This window comes from Stegostoma tigrinum, chromosome 1, assembly GCF_030684315.1.
Source record: "Stegostoma tigrinum isolate sSteTig4 chromosome 1, sSteTig4.hap1, whole genome shotgun sequence".
Taxonomy (NCBI): domain Eukaryota; kingdom Metazoa; phylum Chordata; class Chondrichthyes; order Orectolobiformes; family Stegostomatidae; genus Stegostoma; species Stegostoma tigrinum.
In genome coordinates, this window is record NC_081354.1 from 170,246,786 (window position 1) to 170,269,684 (window position 22,899).

Here is a 22,899-nt window from a genome sequence, read left to right on the forward strand (position 1 = left end):
GGTCAGTTGGCATTCATGTATTCTTGTGGTGAGTTTCCTCCCTGTCTGTCCAATGTAATGTTCCTCGCAGTCCTTACATGGAATCCTGTATATCACATTGATTCTGTCCACAGTGGGTAAGGGGTCTTTGGTTCAAGTTAACAGTTGGCGTAGGTTTGTGTGTCACTGGTCACAGGAGTCCTTGGTCCATTCGGATGTGTTCTTGATTATGCTAAATTGACAAGTGTGTCAGGGCATACTGTATCTTTCCGTTGTTCTTTGTACGATAGGTATCGTCGGATCCAGCTGTTCAGGTATCCATTGTCCTTAAATACTTGGCAGAGATATTCTTTTTCATTTTGGATTGCTGCAGTGTGTTGTCGTTAGTTTAAATAGTGTTTTTGCGCAACTTCATTTGTGGGTATGGGCTGGTTACAGTTGAAATTCAGAACACGATCCATGTGTGGGGCTTTTCTGTGTATCATCAGAAATTCCCTGTTGTCCTGCATTCTACCACAACGTCCAGGAATGGGAGCTGTTTGTTCTTTTCTTCTTCCCTAGTAAATTTGATGCCGGTTGTTACTAGTTGGTGTGACTCGTCTAGTTTAGTCTGTCTGATGATGACGAAAGTATCATCCACATATTGCATGCATAGTTTAGGGTGGATGTGCGGAACAGCCAATGCTTTCAAGTCTCTGCATCACCGTTTCTGCTATTAGTCTGGAGATGGGTGTCCCCATGGGTGTCACATTGATTTGTTCACAGCTTTGGCCATTAAAGGTAAAGTGGGTCAGGAGGTATAGGTACAGTACTTTCAGCATGTTGTTTGTGGAGATGGTGTCACTCAGGTCTCGTTCTTTTAGCAGTGTTGCTAGTGTTTCTCACGCCAGTGGTAAGTCAATTCATGTGAAGAGGGCAGTAACATGCACACCATGGTCTTGTCCTCGTCTACTCTTATGTCTTTCAGGAACTCTTGGGCTGAGTGGATTGAGTGGGGTGACTTGCTGACAAGGTGCTTTAGTCTTCGCTGTACTTCCTTGGCTAACTTGTGTGTTAGTGTGCCTGGGAGGGAGAGTATGTGTCTGAGGGGTACTTCCCGTTTTGTACCTTAACGAGGCCGTAGAAACAGGAGGTGTTTGTCCCTTCATGTTTCATTTTTAAGTAGTCTACTTTGTTGATTTGTCCGGTCTATTCGAGTCTCTTTAGCGTGTGGATTATTTTATTACCCAGTTGCTGTGTTGGGTCTATTTGCACTTGCTGGTATATATTCGTGTCTGCTAGTGGCATCTGTGGTTTAGTGAGGGAATCCGGTTTGTTTACTGTTACTGTCATGCTCCCTTTGTCCACTAGTAAGATTATGTCATTTTTAAATCGGTTTTCAGTCCTTTTAGGGCCTTCTTTTCTGATGGGTTGACAGTGTTATTCATTCCTTCTGGTCTGTTTTGGGGCAACCGTCTGTCTTACGGTTTGCTCTGTTTCCTCATTGATGATTTTGGTCTTCAGTGTGGATTCTAATGTGGCCAGGAACTCTGTCCTGTTAACATCTGTAGCCAAGTCTACTTACTAGAACAGCTTTCTGTTTCCGTTAGTTTTCTGTCTGAAAGGCTTCTTATCTAAGTGTCTGATGTTTGGTTGTTGTTTTGGTGGGTTAGTTTGGCTAGTTTTTCTTGTAGGATCTATATTTTCTTGGTTCTTGTTATTTGTGGACTTATGTTAATGGTTCATTCTAAGTCTGCTGTCCACTCTAGGTTGGTTGTCCAGGAATAGGGCTTTTTTGGCACCTAATTTCCCTGCCATATCCGTGGAGCTGGTTGTGTGTGTCGCTAATCACCATCCTCACCATTCTGCAGCCATTGTGTTCTACTGTCTTATGTGGATGCGGATTATTGATGGAAGGTTTGCATCTAACACTGCGTGGTAATACCTGGTTCCTGAGGCATGCATGTGGAAAGTGGAGTTGCTTGCAGGTAGCACTCTGTCATTAGGCGTAGGTTTCCCATTTCCAGGCCAACTTGAGTGTACTGTGCCCGTAGATGTCCAAGATTCTTGAGTAGGTTTCTAGCTCGTGTGGTGGATGCTGAGTAACAAGCTGGTTCATTAGTTTGCTGACATTTCATTACCTTGCTGGGGACATTATTAGCATAGCCTCTAATGAAGCACTGTTGTGCTTTCCTGCCTGGTATTTTAAACTCTTAGGGTCCATTGGAGTTGATTACCTCATTTCCGGTTTTTCTTCGCAATGGTGTATAAATAGGATCTAATTCAACATGCTTATTTATGGACTTCTTGGTGGAGAACAAGGCCTCCAGAAATTCATGTGCTTGTCTCAGCTTGCAACAAGATCCCAGAACAGAACAATCGAGCTGGTGGTTCTCCTTATCCGTGCGAATGGAGACAAGCGAGTATTGGTCGCGCCTTTTGTTGCTCATTGGTGTTCATGTATTCTTGTGGCCAGTTTCCTTTCCGTCTGTCCAATGTAATATTTGTCACAGCCAACCCTATGCCAACTGTTAACTAGAAATAAGGACCTCTTAACCCACTATGGACAGAACCAACGTGATATACAAGATTCTATGTAAGAACTGCGACAAACATTACATTGGACAGACAGGGAGGAAACTGGCCAAAGAATACATGAACACTAACTAGTAACAAAACGACATGACCAATACTCACTCATCGCCATTCATATGGATAATGAGACCCAACAGTTCAACTGGGACAACATCAAGATCAAAACAGAGACAAGCACGGGAATTTCTAAAGGCCTGGTTCTCCTCCAAGGAGACCATCAATAAACACGTCAAATTAGACCCCATATGTACATCATTGCGAAGAAAACCCAGAAACAATGTAATCAACTCCAACAGACCCCAGAGTTTAAATACCAAGCGGGAAAACACAACAGCGCTTCATTGGAGGCTGCACTGATGATGTTACCCAGCAGGGTAACGAAACATCTGCCAACCAATGAACCAGCTTGGTGAGCGAACCAACCACAGCATCCACAACCAGAGGTACAAATTTACTCAAGAACCTCAAAAAAAGGCTCCTAATGGGGGCGTTAGTGGGTGAAAATAGGTTGGCTATGATGAGAGCAAGGAGTCTAATGATCAAGCCTGGGGTGTGGGGTCAGGTAAACGACATGGAAGGTGGTATTTAGGTCCAAAAGGTTGTTGAACGTGATATTGAATCCTAAAGGCTGCAGGGTCCACATGCAGAAAATGAGATGCTGTTCTTCCAGCTTGCGTTGAACTTCAGTAGGGCATTACAACAGCTCAAACAGAAACGTCAGCCAAAGGAACATGGTGGCATGTTGAAGTGGCAGGCAACAGGAAGCTTTCATTTCATTTCATATCTTGTTATTGAGCGCAATAAATTTCAAATCTGAACATCTTGTCTTGAGCACATATACCACCTTCACTTTACTCCCACCAGTTCTCAAGAACCACAGGACCCAAAAATGTTGACTCTGCTTTCGTTCCACAGATGCTGTCAGGCCTGCTGAGGTTTTCCAGCAGCTTCAGCTTTCATTTCAGGATTCTTCAGGGGCTAGGCAGGGTAAATGCTGAGAGGATGGTTCTCCTCATGGGACACACTGGGACCAGAGGCACAGTGTCAGAATAAAGGGGTGCCAATTTAAGACTGAGATGAAGAGGAATTTCTTTTCTCAGGGGTTGAGTGTCTTTGGGACTGCTTCCCACAGAGAGCTGAAATAGATTGATTCTTGATCTGTAAGGGAATCAAGGATTTCAGAGAAGGTAATGTAAGGAATATCAGATCAACCATGATCCCATTGAAAAGCCAATCTGGCTAGAAAGGTCAAATGACCTGCTCCTGTTCCTATTTCTAATAGTCTTACAGAGCAACTACGTTGTCCGAGAGATCTATGTTTAGTGTCGAGATAATAAATCAATAGGCTGTGAACCAAAGATAGCAGTTCAGTTTGGTTATAATTAAGAATCCAAATATCTAAGTAGTTTTTATAACAAGTTTAACTGCTGTTGGTGGGAGATTAGCTTTGGGACAATACGATCTCTTTGAGCCTTTATTACACGTAACTATATTACGTGAATGCATGAGAATATTTTACTGTGCCTACCTGGTAAATATTGAGGATTGACATCCATTTATAAAACACAGATTTGTTACAAATTATTAAATATTACTCTCTGTGTGATCATCTATATTTGTTTGATATTATTCGTTCAAAGTTTTACAAACAGATTGCAGATTCAGCTACCAGACTTGAGACATGCCAAACAAACAAACAAAACCTGACATGAATTTTTAAATTGTCTCCAGCCACTAGGGAGGCACCGGAGGACTACAAGAAAGTTAATGTGCTACCATTATTTAGTAAGAGTGGTAAACATAAATCAGGAAATTACAGACCAGTGAGTCTAACATCAATTGCTGGAAACTACTAGAAAAAAATTTGATGGACAGAATTAATCTGGATTTGGAAAGACAAGCATTAATGAAGGACAGTCAGCATGGATTAGTAAGAGGGGTGATCACATTCAACAAATTTTAATGAATTTTTTAGGTGGTCAGTAGATATGTAGCGAGGGGAGTGTAGGTGATGTAGTCATATAGACTTTAATAAGACTTTTGAAAAGGTTTCACATAGCAGACTGGTAATGAAGCTAAGATCAATGGGATCCAGGGAAAATTGAATCAGAAATTTGCTTCATGGCAGGAAGAAGGACAGTCAGAAGTGTGTGTTTGTGACTAGAAATTAAAGGTAGCAAAATTCAGGAAACTTGGATGAGAACAGGCATTAAAAGTTTAATCAAAGAGAGATAGATAATGAACCATATGTAAGGTCTGGGAAATTGAAATCAAACAAAAGCCCTTAAAGAATACAAGGGAAGCAGGAAAGAACTTAAACAAGAAATTAGGAGGGCTAGAAGGGGTCATGAAATGGCCATGGCAAGTAGAATGAAGGAGAATCCCAAGTCATTTTATAGGAACAGGGGGGTTTCTAGGAAAAGGGTAGCTCCACTCAAGGATAAAAGTGGAAATTTATGCATCTGGACCAAGAAAGTGAGCAAGGTCCTTAATGAGACTTTGCATCAGTATCCACTGCGAGGGGCAGAAATGATGGGAAAATTAGAGAGGGATAAATTGATATTCTGGTGGATGTCGATATTGAGGAGGAGATGGGGTCAAGTGTCTTGAAAAAAGTTTAAGTTACCAGGGCCTGATGGGATCTATCCCAGGGTACTGAAGGAGCTAAGGGAGGAGATTGCTGGGGCCTCGACAGAGATCTTTGTATCCTGTTTAGCCACAAGCCATGCCCGAGAAGACTGGACAATAGCCAATGTTGTTCCTTTGTTCAAGGGCAACAGGGATAATCCAGGAATTTATAGGTCAGTGAGCCTTACATCAGTGACAGGGGAATTATTTGTGAAGATTCCTTGGGCAAGGATTTACTCACATTCGGAAAAGAATAGACTTTATTAGGGATAGTCTGTATAGCTTTCTGCGAGGTAGGTCTTGTCTCACAAACGTGATTGAAATTTTTGAGGAAGTGACAAGATGATTGATGACGGTAGGGCAATGGATGTTGTCTATGTGGACGTTGTCTATATGGACTTCACAGAACAGTTTGATAAGGTTCCTCATGACAGACTGGTCCAGAACGTTAAGTCAGATGGGATCCATGGTAATTTAGCAAACTGGACACAAAATTGGCTTTGTCACAGGTGACAGAGGGTAATTGTGGGGGGGTATTAATTTTCCTGACTGGAGATCTATGGCCAGTGATGTTCTGCAATGATCAATTATGGGACCTCTGCTGTTTGTAATATCTATAAATGACTTAGATGAAAATGTAGGTGGTCTGATCAGCAAGTTTGCAGATGACAGGAAATTTGGTTGAGTTGCAGAGAGCGAGCAAGATCAGTTGGAAAGTTAGACAGAAAAACGGCAGGCAACGTTTAATTAGGACAAGTGTGGGATGATGCATTTTGGGAGATTAAATGCGACAGGAAAGGTGGAAAAGCCAACATACAGCATGCCTGCCTTCATTGGTCAGGGCCACAGAGTATAAAAGTTGGTAAGTCATGCTGCAGCTGAATAAGTCATTAGTTGGGCTTCATTTGAAGTACGGTGTGCAGTTCTAGTCCCCACACTGTGAGAAGGATGTGGAAAGGGTGCAAAAGAGGTTTACCAGTATGCTGCCTGGGTTGGAGTGCATTCACTATAATGGGAGGTTAGACAAACATGAATTGCTTTTGCTAAAGCATCAGAGGGGCAAACTGATAGAAGTATCTAAAATGATGAGAGGCAGAAATAGGATGGAAGGTTTCTCCCAGGGTGGAAACGTCAAATACTAAAGGGGCATAGGTTTAAGATGGGAGGGCAAGAAATGTTTAAGGGACATATGCAGGAAAGTTTTTTTTTTAAATATACTGAATGTGGCAGGTACCTGGAGCTCACTACCAAGTAAGGTGGTAGAAGCAAATGCATTAACAAAGTCTATGACACATTTAGACACGCATGAACAGGAAGAAAACAAAGAGATATGGACCACTGGCAACTGTAAGGAATTACTTTAGAACAGCATCACGGTCAGCGTGGACGTGGTGGGCCGAAAGACCCATTCTTCTGCTTTACTGTTCAATGTTTAAGGCAGAAGAAATATCTCAAAGAGACAGGACCCAGCCACCCTGGTCCAGTTTTTCGTTGCGAAATGTCTCAGTCTCTTTTGATAACTTAATAAATTTGCGAATCGTGTCTAAGCATATTGGTACCCAGAAAGGCTTCGTATCTAATTAGTTCCCAAATCTTTTAGAATTCTGAAATCCAGTTTATCAGTAATTATAACATGAGGTCTGTTGATTAATCAAGACCAAATGGGAGTCAGAAACCAATGCAAGAGGCAGCTAACGACACAATCATATTTCACTCTGTCAAAAGAAATTCCTTTAAAATTTTTGATTTCTCCCATGAGTGATGTTACCTTAATGTTTTCTTGGATTAGATTCCCTACAGTGTGGAAACAGGCCCTTTGGCCCAACAAGTCCACACTGCCCCTCGAAGCATCCCACCCAGACCCATCCTCCATTAACCCACACACCCGTGAACACTACCGGCAATTTAGCATGGCCAATCACCTAGCCTGCACATCTTTGGACTTTGGGAGGAAACCCACGCAGACACGGGGAGAATGTGCAAACTCCACACAGACAGTCGCCCGAGGTTGGAATCAAACCTGGGTCCCTGGTGCTGTGAGGCTGCAGTGCTAACCACTGAGCCACCGTGCCACCCCATTCAGTTCTCATTGATCTTAATGCCTTTAGTTGCAATTATCAATTGTAGACATAGCCGTCATGTGAAAATGTTATCATGCAAAAAAATTACAGAAGTACCACTTCAGTAAACAAAGCAGCCCCTTCCATCAGCATCTCTTGGTATGCACTGACCCACTAGTAGGACAACAGCCAGATATGGTAATCCAATGACAATGTCTTGGGAGGAAATTATAGGGGTGCGATGGTACGAGGGGTGGTCATTTGGCATATTGTGTCTGCACCGACTTTTCAAATTAACATTACCTCCTGTGAATATCTGCTTTGTCACTCATACCTTAAACATTATTTCAAAATAATTATCTAATGTCATTTTGATTGCATCAATTGAACCTGCCTCCACCACACTTCCAGACAGTGCATTCCACAGCTTAACTATATGCTGTGTATTTTTTTTCCTCACTATGCATTTGCTTCTTTTGAAAATTACTTAAAATGTGTACATTCTGGTTCTTGATCCAGATACAAGCAGGAACAGTTTCATAGAACCACAGAATCCCTAGTGTGGAAGCATGCCATTGGGCCCAACTAGTCCACATGAAACCTCCAAAATGCATCCCACCCAGACCCACCCCCCTATCCTATCCCTGTAACCAGGCATCTCCCAATGCTAAACGAACTAGCCTGCACATTTTCGAACTGAGAGAGAAAACCAGAGCACCTAGAGAAAACCCATGCAGATGTGGATAGAACATGCAAATACCAAACAGACATTCACCTGAAATTGGAATTGAACCTGGGTCCCAAGCACCGAGATGCAGGAGTGCTAACCAATGAGCCATCATGCCGCCCCGTTTCAACCCATCTATTTTATCCAGTCCCTACATGAGCTTGAACACCTGGGAATGGCTCTGGGTCTCCTCACTAACTGACTCCAAACTCAAGTCTCAGGGCATACAAATAAAAATTTGTGTAACAGTGAAGGACTTATTTTTATGCATATGATTTCATCACTGGCTAGGCCGGCATTTATTGCCCATCCTAAAGTGCCCTAAAAAAGATGGTAGTAAGCCACCTTCTTGAACCACTACAATCCTTAAGGCATAGGGATACAATGTGTAAAAAGAGAACAACGTAATTTGAATTCAGTACACTGAGACCAGTGTTGTAACTTGCAGGTCATGATGTCCCCATGCATGTGTTGATGTAAACCTTATAAGTGGTAGACATCATGGGTTTGGCAGGTCCTCTCAGAAAAGCTTTCGTAAGTTTTTGGGGCAGCAGGATGACTCCGTGATTAGCACTGCTGTCTCACAGCACCACGTACCCAGGTTCAATTTCAGCTTTGGGTGACTGTCTGCGTGGAGTTTGTACATTCTCTCCGTGTCAGCGTGGGTTTCCTCCAGGTGCTCCAGTTTCCTCCCATAATCCAAACATGTGCAGGCTAGCTGAATTGGCCATGCTGAATTGCCCATAGTGTTTAGAGATGTGTAGATTAGGTGGGTTACAGGGAGATGGGTCAGTGTGGGCCAAACAGCCTGTTTCCACACTGTAGGGATTCTGTGATACTAAGTTACTGATAATAAAGGGACTGAACAGTGAAGGAGGTGGATGAAGTGCTAATCAACAGCCTGCTTGGTCCCAGACAGTGTCAAGCTTTGAGAATGTGGCTAGAACAGTACTCATCCAGACAATGTTTCTTCAGAAACATTTCTGAAGAAGGGTCCAGATGCAAAATGTCAACTTTCCTGCTCCTCTGATGCTGCTTGGCCTGCTGTGTTGATCCAGCGCAACATCTTGTCATCTTGAATGGGGATTATAAGATAGCTTTGGCAGGTAAGGTTAAGGAGAATCCAAAGAAACTTTACAAGCTTATCAAGAGCAAAAGAATAACGAGAGAGAGGGCGAGGGCGAGGGCGAAGGGTCTAGGCCCGAAACGTCAGCTTTTGTGCTGCTGAGATGCTGCTGGGCCTGCTGTGTTCATCCAGCCTCACATTTTATTATCTTGGATTCGCCAGCATCTGCAGTTCCCATTATCACACATACCATACGCCTTCTTTACCATCCTGCCTACCAACGACTCTACTTTCCAAGAACTATGAACCCGCACTCCAAAGTCTCTTTGTTCTGCAACACTGTACAGAACCTTTTCAAGAAGTGTATAAATCCTGCCCTGAGTCTTTCCATCTGCCACGCCTTGCCTATCATCCGATCTAATCAAGGTCCCGTTGTACTGAGGTAACCTTTTTGTCTGCCCACTACACCATCAGTTTTGGTGTCATATAAGGACTTTAAAAAGACCTTTGAAGATGTTTGCATGGTAGACTGATTAGTAAAGTTAGGCCACATGGGTTCCAGGGAGAGTTAGACAGCTGGATATAAAATTGACTTGACCATGGAAAGCAAAGGGTGGTGGTAGAGGATGTTGTTCACACTGGAGGCCTGCGACCAATACTGTGCCAGAAGGATTGGTGTTGGGTCCGCTATTATTCATAATTTATATAAAACGACTTGGACAAGAATATAGAAGATATGGTTAGTACGTTTGCAGATGATACCAAAATTAGTGGTAGAATGGACAGTGAAAAAGGTTATCAAACAGTGCAATGGAATCTCGATCAACTAGGCTAGTGGGCTGAGAAATGACAGATCAAGTTTGATGCAGATGTGAAGTGCTGCATTTTGGCAAAACAAACCAGGGCAACACTTAAACAGTTAACGGCAGAGCCCTCAGGAGTGTTGGTGAACAGAGAGACCTAGGGGTACAGGTACATAGTTCCTTGTAAATGGCATCACTAGTCGACAGTTGGTGAAAAACACATTTGGCATATTTGCCTTCATCAGTCAAAAGCATTGAGTACAGGAGTTGAGACATCATGTTATAATGGTACTAGACATTGGTACAGCTGCACTTACAGTACTGCATACAACTCTGGTCGGCAGCCATAGGAAGGATTTTCTTAAACTGGAAAATGTGGTGACTGGAACGATCTGGCTTGATTGATCATAAGTTTTATTTTCACGGTCTTGGTACAGTGGTTGTCCTTCACTGAAAATACTTACACAGGTTGCCAAACCAAAAGTGCACATAGTTACAACAAAATAATGTAAAGACAAAGCCTGAAAATTCAGAAAGCACTGAAAAGAAACAGCAAAAAGAAAAATATACGTTTTTTTCCCCCAGTTGTATCCATTGTAGATATTCATACCAATGGAGTGTCATTCTTGCTAAATTTTTTTCTTACTTCAGATGAATTTACAAGCAGTTCCGTTCATCAGCTTTCTATTCTTTACTAGTTGAGATTCTCTGCATTACAACATCTCCACAAGATATGCAGACACTAACTGTTTCACTGAGTTTTCCTAACTAAATTTTAAGAAAACTCTGATTACCTAAACTGCTAAAACAGACTTATTTCCAGATCTAAAAGCCTGGACTGCCATAAATTAAACTACACTTCCCAAAAGAAGCCCGACTGTCATTCCTTGTTCTATCTGCCATATATCACACAAGCACACAGCATTTCAACATTTAACTTGACAAGTCGTTTTATCTGGTCTGTTAGTTTAAGTCACATGCTTCCCATGAAATTATAGTCAAACTGTCTCTCTAAAAAATGTCTTCGACCTTATTCAAAAAACAACCTTCATAAACCCAAAAAGTACAAATCCTTTACTTTAAAATACAAAACAATAGCACGACAATGAAAAAAGGGGTTTGGCAGCACAATTAACAACAATCCCAATTTAGCTATGAATTACACAAAGAACAAATTTAAGATTATCAACCAGGATTACAATGTGGATTACCTCTGTGTGCTAGATGCAACATATTTTCAAAAAGAAACGATTTTCTTTGCACTGTTCAACCAAACAAAAATTTGATGGATGATATTCCCTGGTAACTTCCCCATAGTGATGCCTTGATTATTCAAAACCAACATGCCTGATTTGAATTTAAACAGAAGCATGGCAGTTAATTGTTTTATACTTAATTTTTCATACCAACAACTCTACAAATCTTAGTCTACATGCTAACCAATCAGCACTTTTTTCTCAAATAGTAGGAACTGCAGATGTGGGAGAATCTGAGATAACAAGGTGTAGAGCTGGATGAACACAGCAGGCCAAGCAGCATCTCAGGAGCACAAAAGCTGACGTTTCGGGCCTAGACCCTTCATCAGAAGGGTCTAGGCCCGAAACGTCAGCTTTTCTGCTCCTCTGATGCTGCTTGGCCTACTGTGTTCATCCAGCTCTACACCTTGTTATCTTAGCACCCTTTTCTCATGTAGTATAAATTTATGCTCCTTTAGATATTTCGTAGTGTTGGGATTCTCTCCTGATGAATGCAACTTAAAAATGTTAGACACCATGTTTCCTTCTTTTCCAGCAATAACAGGCTCTGTTTTTCAATCTAGATGAAAACAGGCAAGACGACCAATGATTATAAAAGGTAGCAAGTGGCACTGAGAACACCACCATTTTGAGGTGTGGTACTGCCACTTCGGCTAAAACAGGATGGATTCAGAATACATCTAGCGAGCCTAAGTGAGTTGCTATGGGTGATCAACAGAAACTGTCACACACCACAATCTGTAACCTTGTGTGAAAAGCATTGGAAAGAGAGTCTGTAGAAACAAGTAAATCTTGAATGAGGTGCTGAACTAATGAAGCCACTGCATAACATTTTATGTCCAATTTATGACTTCCAAGAAAAACCTATTCTTATTGGTGTTTCCAGAGCCATCTCCCATTGTTCAAAATGAACACACACAAGATTGTTAAAATGGCTGTCAAGGGTTAGATGACTTTGGCCATTTCAAGCTTCTGCAAATCCTAAATGAAACACTCTGGATACATGTTCCTCCCTTGAAAGGAACATAGCCAGACCACCACCCCTATGGAATTCACACCCATCATTGCCTAGCTCAAAATCTTCCAAGTCTGAAATTTAACAAAAGGGCAACTGTAGAAAAAGGAACACAAACACAAAGGTAATAAAGTGTGAAGCTGGATGAACACAGCAGGCCAAGCAGCATTTTGTGCTCCTGAGATGCTGCTTGGCCTGCTGTGTTCATCCAGCTTTAGACTTTATTATCCTGGATTCTCCAGCATCTGCAGTTCCCATTATCTCTGATACAAACACAAAGGGCAACTTTTTCTATACAGAGGTGGTACATGTATGGAACAAGCTGCTAGAGGAAGTGGTAGAGGCAACAGCAATTACAACATTTAAAAGACAGGTATATGAATAGGAGGGGTTTAAAAGGATATGGACCAAATGCTGGCAAATGGGACTGGATATATATAAGATATCTGGTTGGCATGGACAAGTTGGGCCAAAGGGTCTGTTTCTGTGCTGTACATCTCTCTCTATTTGGACAGCTACATGAATAGGAAAGGTATAGAGGGATAGTGGTCAAACGCAGGCAAATGGGACTAGGTGAGTTCAAGAAACCCCGACAGCATGGTTGAGTTGAGCCGAAGGCTCTGCTTCCATGCTGAACAACTCTGTGAATCTATGACTCCATCCAACTATCCCTTTATTTACGGTGCGCAAAAGGGAACTATTCTTTAACTGCATCTTTATCATGTATCTGATTGAACTGTGACCCAAATAAAAATCACTATTTATTTATACCTGTTGCTACTGTAATTGAAATTGACCACAGATTCTACAATGACACACACGTGCACACAATATTTCTTCACATGTCCATATTAACTACAGAAACTAAGGGTACAGGTGTTTGTTCTCTCTTACTCTTATCCATAACAATGCTGTATATGTAGCACCAAGTGATCCCACAGTTGAGAGATCAAATTAAAGCTCTGCAGTCCTATCATATCCAGCTATTATTCAAAAATCATTCATTCATTTTTATATATGTTCCTGGTTAGGTAACCATTTGGTGCTCATCTAATTGCCTTGGAGAAGCTGGTGTTGTGCTGCCTTCTTGAACCGTTGCAGTCCACTGGGCCACCCTCCTAACCTTTCTGAGGACTGTTTTAAAATTAATTATTTTATATAAATATTTTATTTTGGTTGGTCAAGTTGTATGTATGCTGCCTGTATAAAATCTGTGTCATGGCCACGTCTTGATGCTGAATTTGGGGAAACTCAGATACTCCCTGTCCAGGATCACTCACTGCAGTGTGCTGTTTGAGGCAGCCCCTTCAGTACAGTCGCAGTGTGGAAAACACTACTTCTGTTCATACAAGGCAGCTTTATCAGGGACAGGAGTATCCGTCACAAATGTATTGGATGTGACACGTTCGGTCCTAGCATCTGGCTGTTCTGAAGGATCAAGGCAATGGTGAAACTTGATAACACTCAACTTGGAAACTGCATATGTGTACAGTTATTAATATCAGTTTTGCAAAAAGAAAACAAGGACAGATGGATAGGCAGAGTTTCTGTTTCTTGGAGCAACAAGAGCTGAGGGAGTACCTGATTGAGATACACAAGTATGAGAGGCATAGTTCAGATAGATCGTGAAATTCTTTTCCCGATGGCAGACATGAGACTAGGAGAATTTTTTTTAACCCAGAGGGTGGTAGAAATATGGAACAAGATAGTCAAGGTGGATACTCTTGCAGCGTTGAAGCTGCATCTGGATAAGCTCTTAAAATGCCAGGTCTTAGCAGGTTATGGACCACATGCGGGTGAATTGAATTCGTATAGTCTGGCGCTTTTTGGTCAGCATAGATATGATAGGCTGAAGGGCCTACTTCTATGCTATATGATTGTGATTAGTTCTGAAGGACAAGTTTCCAATACAATTGCCAGGACATTGTCAGGACCGAAAGCCGTAGGCCCGAAACGTCAGCCTTCCTGCTCCTATGACGCTGTTTGGCCTGTGTTCATCCAGCTCCACACCTGGTTATCTCAGATTCTCCAGCATTTGCAGTTCCTATTATCTCGGATACAGTAGTAGCCAGTGCCTGTAGCATTCATCTGAAGTGAATAAAATTGCCTGAACACATCATTTGTGATGCTGTGTACCTCAAGTAGGCACAGATCGATCATACACTCGATACTTCTGGCCGAAGATGGATGTAAATCCTTCAGCCCTGTCTCCCACATCACTTAATATGAGGATATTTGGGTGCCTCTGCCTCCTGTTAATTGTTTAATTGCAAACTACCATTCAGAACTGTATGTAGCAGAGCTTAGAACTGGTCCACTGATTGTACAATCTCTTTGCCCTGTTTATTGAAAGTTGCTTCTGACATTTGGCATGCAAATCATTCTGTGGCATAGCTTCAGAAAGTAGAACATAGAACATAGAACATAGAACAGTACAGCACAGAACAGGCCCTTCAGCCCACAATGTTGTGCCGACCATTGATCCTCATGGATGCACCCTCAAATTTCTGTGACCATATGCATGTCCAGCAGTCTCTTAAATGACCCCAATGACCTTGCTTCCACAACTGCTGCTGGCAACGCATTCCATGCTCTCACAACTCTCTGCGTAAAGAACCTGCCTCTGACATCCCCTCAATACTTTCCACCAACCAGCTTAAAACTATGACCCCTCGTGCTAGCCATTTCTGCCCTGGGAAATAGTCTCTGGCTATCGACTCTATCTATGCCTCTCATTATCTTGTATACCTCAATTAGGTCCCCTCTCCTCCTCCTTTTCTCCAATGAAAAGAGACCGAGCTCAGTCAACCTCTCTTCATAAGATAAGCCCTCCAGTCCAGGCAGCATCCTGGTAAACCTCCTCTGAACCCTCTCCAAAGCATCCACATCTTTCCTATAATAGGGCGCCCAGAACTGGACGCAGTATTCCAAGTGCGGTCTAACCAAAGTTTTATAGAGCTGCAACAAGATCTCACGACTCTTAAACTCAATCCCCCTGTTAATGAAAGCCAAAACACCATATGCTTTCTTAACAACCCTGTCCACTTGGGTGGCCATTTTAAGGGATCTATGTATCTGCACACCAAGATCCCTTAAAATAAGCTCCTTCTTAGATGCGCCTCTCATTATTCCTGGCATGCCCTCCTGCACACTCTATTGAGTCAGGATCCTTCTCATGGGTTGATTACAGTGGTAAGAGTGGGTGTTACATTCAGTCATAACATTACTGATTGTGGGCGAGTGCAATTCTGCTGCTGCTCATGCAAGCCCAGGTTTTGAGTTACAAGATCTGTACCAAACATGTTCCATTTCGAACAACTGTAGTGCCACATAACATGAGCGAGATTATCCTCAACATAAAGATGGTCATGAGCACCTGAACCAACAGGGTAGACAGATCCAGGAATTTTCCACTTCTCTATAATGTTGAAGTTCAGTACCTAAATCGACAGAAACTGTAGCTTTCATCTCTGTCTCTATTATGGGGGAAGGGCAGGACAGCAGCTGTGAGCAGGGTTGAACAAGCCATGTTTCTGCTGAATGGCAGAGCCGGCTTGAGGGGCCAAACAGCCAGTATTTCCTATGGTCTCATCCGAGATCCCCATTATCACAATATGGTTACAGTGCAGGAAGCTATTCAGCCCATTACAACTGCACCAGCACTCTGAGCATCTCAACTTTAAGCCAATTTCCTACCTATTCCTCATAATGCAGCATGTTGCTTTGATGAAATAATCAATGTTGTCTGGAATGTCTCAATTAAACCTGCCTCTACCACTCTTCCAATTCAGACCCTAACTACTTGTTTTAGAGTTTGTCTCCCGCACCTTGCAGTGATATTTAAAAAAAACATTTAAAACTGTGTGTTCTGAATTGCTGTCCTTGTATAAGCAGGAAAACTTTTTCCTTATCTGCTTTATCCAGGCCCTTTATGATTTTGAAAACATCTCGCCAATTTCCCCTCAGTCTTTTCTCTAAGAAACAACCCCAACTTGTCCAATTTAACTCAGAGATAATGGGAATTGCAGATGCTGGAGAATCCAAGATAACAACGTGTGAAGCTGGATGAACACTGCAGGCCAAGCAGCATCTCAGGAGCACAAAAGCTGACATTTCGGGCCTAGACCCTTCATCAGAGATTAGAGACCTCTCTGAAGAAGGGTCTAGGCCCGAAATGTCAGCTTTTGTGCTCCTGAGATGCTGCTTGGCCTGCTGTGTTCATCCAGCTTCACACTTTGTTATCTTGTCCAATTTAACTTCTTTTTTTAATTCCTGGAACTATTCTCAAACTTCTTCTGCACATTTTCTAACACATGAACATAAAGTTCAATGCCAGAACTGTCCGTAATACTTCAGGTGAGGATGAACCAGTGTTACGTAATATTTCAGTACAGCCTGTTGCTCTTGTAATCTCTGGCTCATTCAATTCACTCGCCTTGATGTCAAGAAACAGCTGCATGCACTCCATACACCAAAGACTATCGGCCCCATCAATATCCTGACCTGAACAGTAAAGACAGTGTTCCATAAGATCCAGTCAAGCTGTTCCAGCAGAGATACAGTGCTGACATCTAAACATAAAACTGTTCAGTTTTGTGCACAAAAAGCAGGATTAATTCAATTCTGCCAAATGCTCGCTGATGTGCCTGATCTGAACCAAAGTGATGCATGGTGTCACTGACAGTGCTTTATTTAAAATAAACCATACATCTTTCTAGCTCCAAGCAGGGTATAGTAGCAGCAGAGAAAACCAAAGCCCAAGTCAACCGTGGGATGGAGCACAGAATGGACAGTTCTGAAGGTCAATAAGCTAAAATGTTGGAATTTGGAAATAAAAAATTGCTGGAGTAAGTTAGCACACCTGGCAGCAACCATTGAGAGAGATACAAAGTTAATGTCAAAGAATATAATCATAGAACAGTACAGCACAGGAACAGGCCCTTTGTCCCACCATGTCAATGTCAACCATGCTCCATTCTAAACTAATTTCATCTGCCTGCACAAGTCCAATGTGACGTTTTTGTTTTTTTTCAAAACAGAATATAGGAGATCTATTAGTTTAAATCAACCATATGTTAGAGGAGCATGATTTGTTGGGTTTGAAAGGGATTATTTTAATACTCATCGGCTAAATGTTAAAGATTTAGTAAACAAACAAATGTAACATCACTATAATTTGCTCAACTTTTTTTGTTGAAGACTTTTGTTTGTCGTAGGTGGTTCCCTTTATACAAACACCAAAGAGGGGTGGTGAGGTTTAGAAATCCATTACTCACAACTGCTCTCACATTCAAACAGCCAATTTTTCCCAAAAGCATTTCCAGAAACCTTAGAACCTAATCATTCCACTGTTGATGAAATAACGCATTAAGTAATTTGGAATCAGATTCTTACTGTACAAAAAGCTATTCAACTCACCATGCCTGTGCTGACTCTAAAAGCTATACAATTAGTCCCATTCTCCCTTATTTGCCCCAAAACTGGACAAATTTCCACATAAATCAATAAAACGATAATGCAAAATTGGAATTCTTCATCGCAATCAACCTCCAAACCAGGAAATATTTAATCAAGCTCAATTACAATTAAAGTCACAAGTAAAATTAAAATGAAAATGGTCTTTGCTGATTTTAACCGCAATGGATGGAGCAAGCGCATTAACAAAGATGTCATTCAGGCTCCCTACAGCACAGCCGGATGCACAACGTGCACAGGATACCCTTATGGCTTCTCGGCTTTAAACAGGATACAAGACCTGGAAATCCTGAGTCCTGATCATTATACTTTATTATTGGATCAAAACATGGGCTGGCAAACAATACAGAATCTTTAGGGAATACCTCAGTATACACCAAATTCAGTAAGGAAACATAAATCATCAACAAATTTTAATGAATTTTTTATCAAATGTAAAATGTGTTTTATTTAAAAACTCATTCAGTGCTTTGGGGCATTATGGGTTAAGGTGGGCATGTACTGATTATTCTAACTGCTCTTAAGATTGTATGTAATTGACTAGTTTGCTAAGTCAATTTCAAGGACCATATTAAGAGTCTGGGATCATTTAGACCACATAAGAGCAATTTCCTTACTTGAAGAACTTGAGTGAACCAGATGGATTTTTAGGTCGTCTTTCATTCATTGGAGGGTTTTGGTTCTTGCTGGCTGAGCAAACACTTACGGCCATCCCCAGCAGCCACGATGATGATGGTGATGAACTTGTGTTTCTGTCGAGATACCTCGGTGCTTCAGGAAAGGAGTTCTAGACCCAGCGACAGTGAAGGAACAACTATATAGTTTCAAGTCAGGATTGGGCGTGGCTTGGAAGGGACCTTTCAGGTGATGGTATTTTCATACATTTACTACTCTTCGCCTTCAAGGTGGAAGAGGTCATGGGCTTGAAAAGCATTGTCAAAGGAGGCACTGCAGTGCATTTGTAGACGGTACACACTGCAGCCAATGTGCATCAAATGTTGAAGAAGGTGAACATCCAAGCTGAAGATGGGGTGCCAACCAGCATGATGTTTTGTCCTCGTTTGACAATGATTCTGGATTTTTATTCAACTTTTTATTTTAATTCATTGAATATAAATTCCCCTCATGCTCTGGTAGAATTTTAACTCCTGTCCAGGCTTTGAATTATTAGCAAGCAAGATAACCTCAATGCTTCAGAGATAGTAGGAACTGCAGATGCTGGAGAATCTGAGATAACAAGGTATAGAGCTGGATGAACACAGCATGCCAAGCAGCATCATAGGAACAGGAAAGCTGACGTTTCGGCTAGACCGAAGGGGGGTCTAGGCCCGAAACGTCAGCTTTCCTGCTCCTATGATGCTACTTGGCCTGCTGTATTCATTCAGCTATACACCTTGTTATCTCATAACCTCAATGCAATTCTTTCAAGGACCTTCTCTTAGGTAGTCCTTCAGAGTAGACAATGACTTGCTTTCACTTCAATTTGAAGGGTGAGAACGACTGAGAAGTCAAATGCAGGAAAGCAGACATTGCTACATGCTGGACAAGTAACACTTGAAGAGTTTAGTACATGAGTTGTTTGAAGGTTTGTGCCCTCCAATAACCCAACATTGTCTCTGCACACTTCCACTGATGTCTCTTGAAGCATTTGATGCCTGATCAAATGATTCTCCTATATTCTGGTCAGATACAAGCCAAGGTCTCCCAAGAATTAGCAATTTACTTCAAAGATGCTTCATGCACACTTTAAAGGAAACTCACTTCCTTTCTAAAGGGTGGTGGCCAGAAATGGATGCAATGTTCTAGTTGTGGCTAAATTAGAGCTTAAAGTTTTGGCAAAGATCTACAGCTCAGGTTGGGATGAGGTTGTTGACTTGCTTGCAGAGCTGGTTTGTTTTTGTTCAGACATTTTGTCACCCTGCACCCTCCTATATCCTTCACCCCTCCATTTAAAGCTGTGCTACGTGACATCATCAGTGGAGCCTCTGATGAAGCAATGTTATTCTACTCTGCTTGGAATTTATACTGTCCAGTCCATTACGGTGAGTGCTGTCATCTCCAGGTTTGATCTGTATGGGTTTGTATATGGGGTCCAATTCTATATGCTCTACCAGCAGCTCCATCAGCATAGCCAATATACTTAAATTACTAGACCTCTGCCTCACCAACACTTCGTCCTTAACGGTCAAATATACAAACAGGTCAACGGTACACCATTGTACACCAGAAGCAGTCATGCAAATACTTGAAAATACCACCACCCCCCACATTGAACCGAAACTGTAGATTCGGTAGGTAGATGACACATCTGTCATTACTAAATGCAATAAATTAAAAGAGACCCACCGCCTCATAAGTGTATTCACAGGGATTGAATTCACAAGGGAAGAAGAAATCAACAAACAATTTCCATTTCTGGATGTTAAAGTACAGTGATTGACATAGAAGGAATTCCAAACCTTAGTATACAGAAAAGCAACCCATACAGATCAAATCCTCAAATTCCACAACAATCACCTCAATGTCCACAAACAAAGCTGCATTAGGACACTATTTAAAAAGGCCAGGACACATTGCAACAGTCCAGAAATACGCAGGAAAGATCCTCACTATAAACAGATATCCTTGCACCTTCATCCGCAGATGCCTACAAAACAGACAACAGGAGTCACAGTACACCCGAACACACGAGCCTATTGACCTACACCAAGAACATATCGGAACTGACAAGACTCCTAAGACCACTAGGAATCACGGTGGCCCACCATCCCACAGCCCCTCTATGACAAACACTAACAAGGATTAAAGACCCCATTACCACAACATACAGAACCAATGTGGTTTACAAAATACCATGCAACAACTTCCACAAATATTACATCAGACACGCAGGAAGGAAACTAGCCGTCAGAATACATGAACATCAGCTAGCAGCAAAAGGGCAGGACAGACTCTCCCTAATATCCTTAAGTTCACACAATGAAGGCCAATTTAACTGGAGGACAAGATAACCGCAGTAGCCCAAGCCAAACATAGACATGTACAGGGATTCCTAGAGGCATGGTTCTCCACCATTACTTCAATCAACAAACATGTAGAATTGGGCCCCATATACAAACCCACACAGATCAAAACCGGAAATGACAGTACTCACCATAATGGACCAGATCTAGAACAGACAGCATTACAGCATAGTACAGGCCCTTCGGCCCTCCATGTTGTGCCGACCTGCCATACCAATCTGAAGCCCATCTAACCTACACTATTCCATGTACGTCCATATGCTTGTCCAATGATGACTTAAATGTACCTAAAGTTGGTGAACCTACTACCTTTGCAAGCAAAGCGTTCCGTACCCTTACTACTGAGTAGAGAAACTACCTCTGACATCTGTCCTATATCTTTCACCCCTCTATTTAAAGCTATGCCCCCCTCATGCTCGCCGTCACCATCCTAGGAAAAAGGCTCTCCCTACCCACCCTATCCAACCCACTGATTGTTTTTTGTATGTTTCAATTAAGTCACCTCTCAACCTTCTTCTAATGAAAACAGCCTCAAGTCCCTCAGACTTTCCTCGTAGGATATTTCCTCCATACCAGGCAACATCCTAGTAAATCTCCTCTGCACCCTCTCCAAAGCTTCCACATCCTCCTTATAATGCAATGACCAGAACTACGCAATACTCCAAGTGCGGCCGCACCAGAGTTTTGTACAGCTTCACCATAACCTCTTGGTTCCGGAACTCGATCCCTCTATTAATAAAAGCTAAAACACTGTATGCCTTCTTAACAACCCTGTCAACCTGGGTGGGAACTTTCAAGGATCTGTGTACATGGTCACTGAGATCTCTCTGCTCATCTACACTACCAAGAATCTTACCATTAGCCCTGTACTTTGCCTTCCGGTTATGCCTACCAAAGTGCATCACCTCACACTTGTCTGCATTAAACTCCATTTGCCACCTCTCAGCCCCAGCTCTGCAGCTTATCTATGTCTCTCTGCAACCTACAACATCCTTGTCACTATCCACAGCTCCACCGACCTTAGTGTCGTCTGCAAATTTACTAACCCATCTTTCTACGCCCTCATCCAGGTCATTTATAAAAATGACAAACAGCAGTGGACTCAACACTGATCCTTGCAGTACACCACTAGTAACTGGACTCCAGGATGAACATTTCCCATCAACCACCACCCTCTGTCATCGTTCAGCAAGCCAATTTCTGATCCAAACTGCTATATCTCCCACGATCCCATTCCTCCACATTTTGCACAATAGCCTATTGTGGAGAACCTTATCGAACGCCTTGCTGAAATCCATATACACGTCAACCGGTTTACTCTCACCTACCTGTTTGGTCACCTTCTCAAAAACACAATAAGGTTTGTGAGGCACGACCTTCCCTTCACAAAACCGTGCTGACGATCCCTAATCAATTTATTCTTTTCTAGATGATTATAAATCCTATCTCTTCTAACGTTTTCCAACACTTTATCAACAACTGAGGTAAGGGTCACTGGTCTATAATTACCAGGGTTGTCTCTACTCCCCTTCTTGAACAGGGGAACCACATTTGCTATCCTCCAGTCGTCTGGCACTATTCCTGTAGACAATGACGAGTTAAAGATCAATGCCAAAGGCTCAGCAATCTCCTCCCTGGCTTCCCAGAGGATCCGAAGATAAATCCCATCCGGCCCAGGGGACTTATCTATCTTCACCCTCTGTAGGATTTCTAATACCTCTTCCTTGTGAACCTCAATCCCACCTACCTAGTCTAGTAGCCTGTATCTCAGTATTTTCCTTGACAACATTGTTGTTTTCTAGAGTGAATACTGTCGAAAAATATTCGTTTAGTGCTTCCCCTATCTCCTCTGTCTCCACACACAACTTACCACTACTATCCTTGATTGGGCCTAATCTTACTCTCGTCATTCTTTTATTCCTTAAATACCTATAGAAAGCCTTAGTGTTTACCCTGATCCTATCTGCCAACAACTTCTCATGTCTCCTCCTGGCTCTTCTGAGCTCTCTCTTTAGGTCTTTCCTGGCTACCTCGTAGCCCTCAAGCACCCTAACTGAGCCTTCACATCTCATCCTAACATAAGCCTTCTTCTTCCTCTTGACCAGAGATTCCACCGCTTCCTCCCTGCCTGACAGGTACATACTTATCTAGGACACACAGGAGCTTTTCCTTGAATAAGCTCCACATTTCTAATGTGCCCATCCCTTGCAGTTTCCTTCCCCATCCCATGCTCCCTAAATCTTGCCTAATCTCATCGTAATTGCCTTTCCCCCAGCTATAACTCTTGCCCAGT

General features: G+C 42.2%; 1 protein-coding gene across 4 annotated transcripts in view; it reads right to left on the reverse strand.

The window, feature by feature from the left end:
* ptpra (protein tyrosine phosphatase receptor type A) overlaps positions 1 to 22,899 on the reverse strand; it is a 323,613-nt gene that overhangs the window by 207,824 nt on the left and 92,890 nt on the right. The window contains exon 2 of one of the 4 annotated variants that reach the window (XM_059650277.1): positions 11,049 to 11,184. The exons of the other annotated variants lie outside the window; for them this stretch is intronic. The gene's annotated coding sequence lies outside the window, so the exon portion shown is untranslated. The remainder of the gene's footprint in view (positions 1 to 11,048; positions 11,185 to 22,899) is intronic. 4 annotated transcript variants of the gene reach the window in all.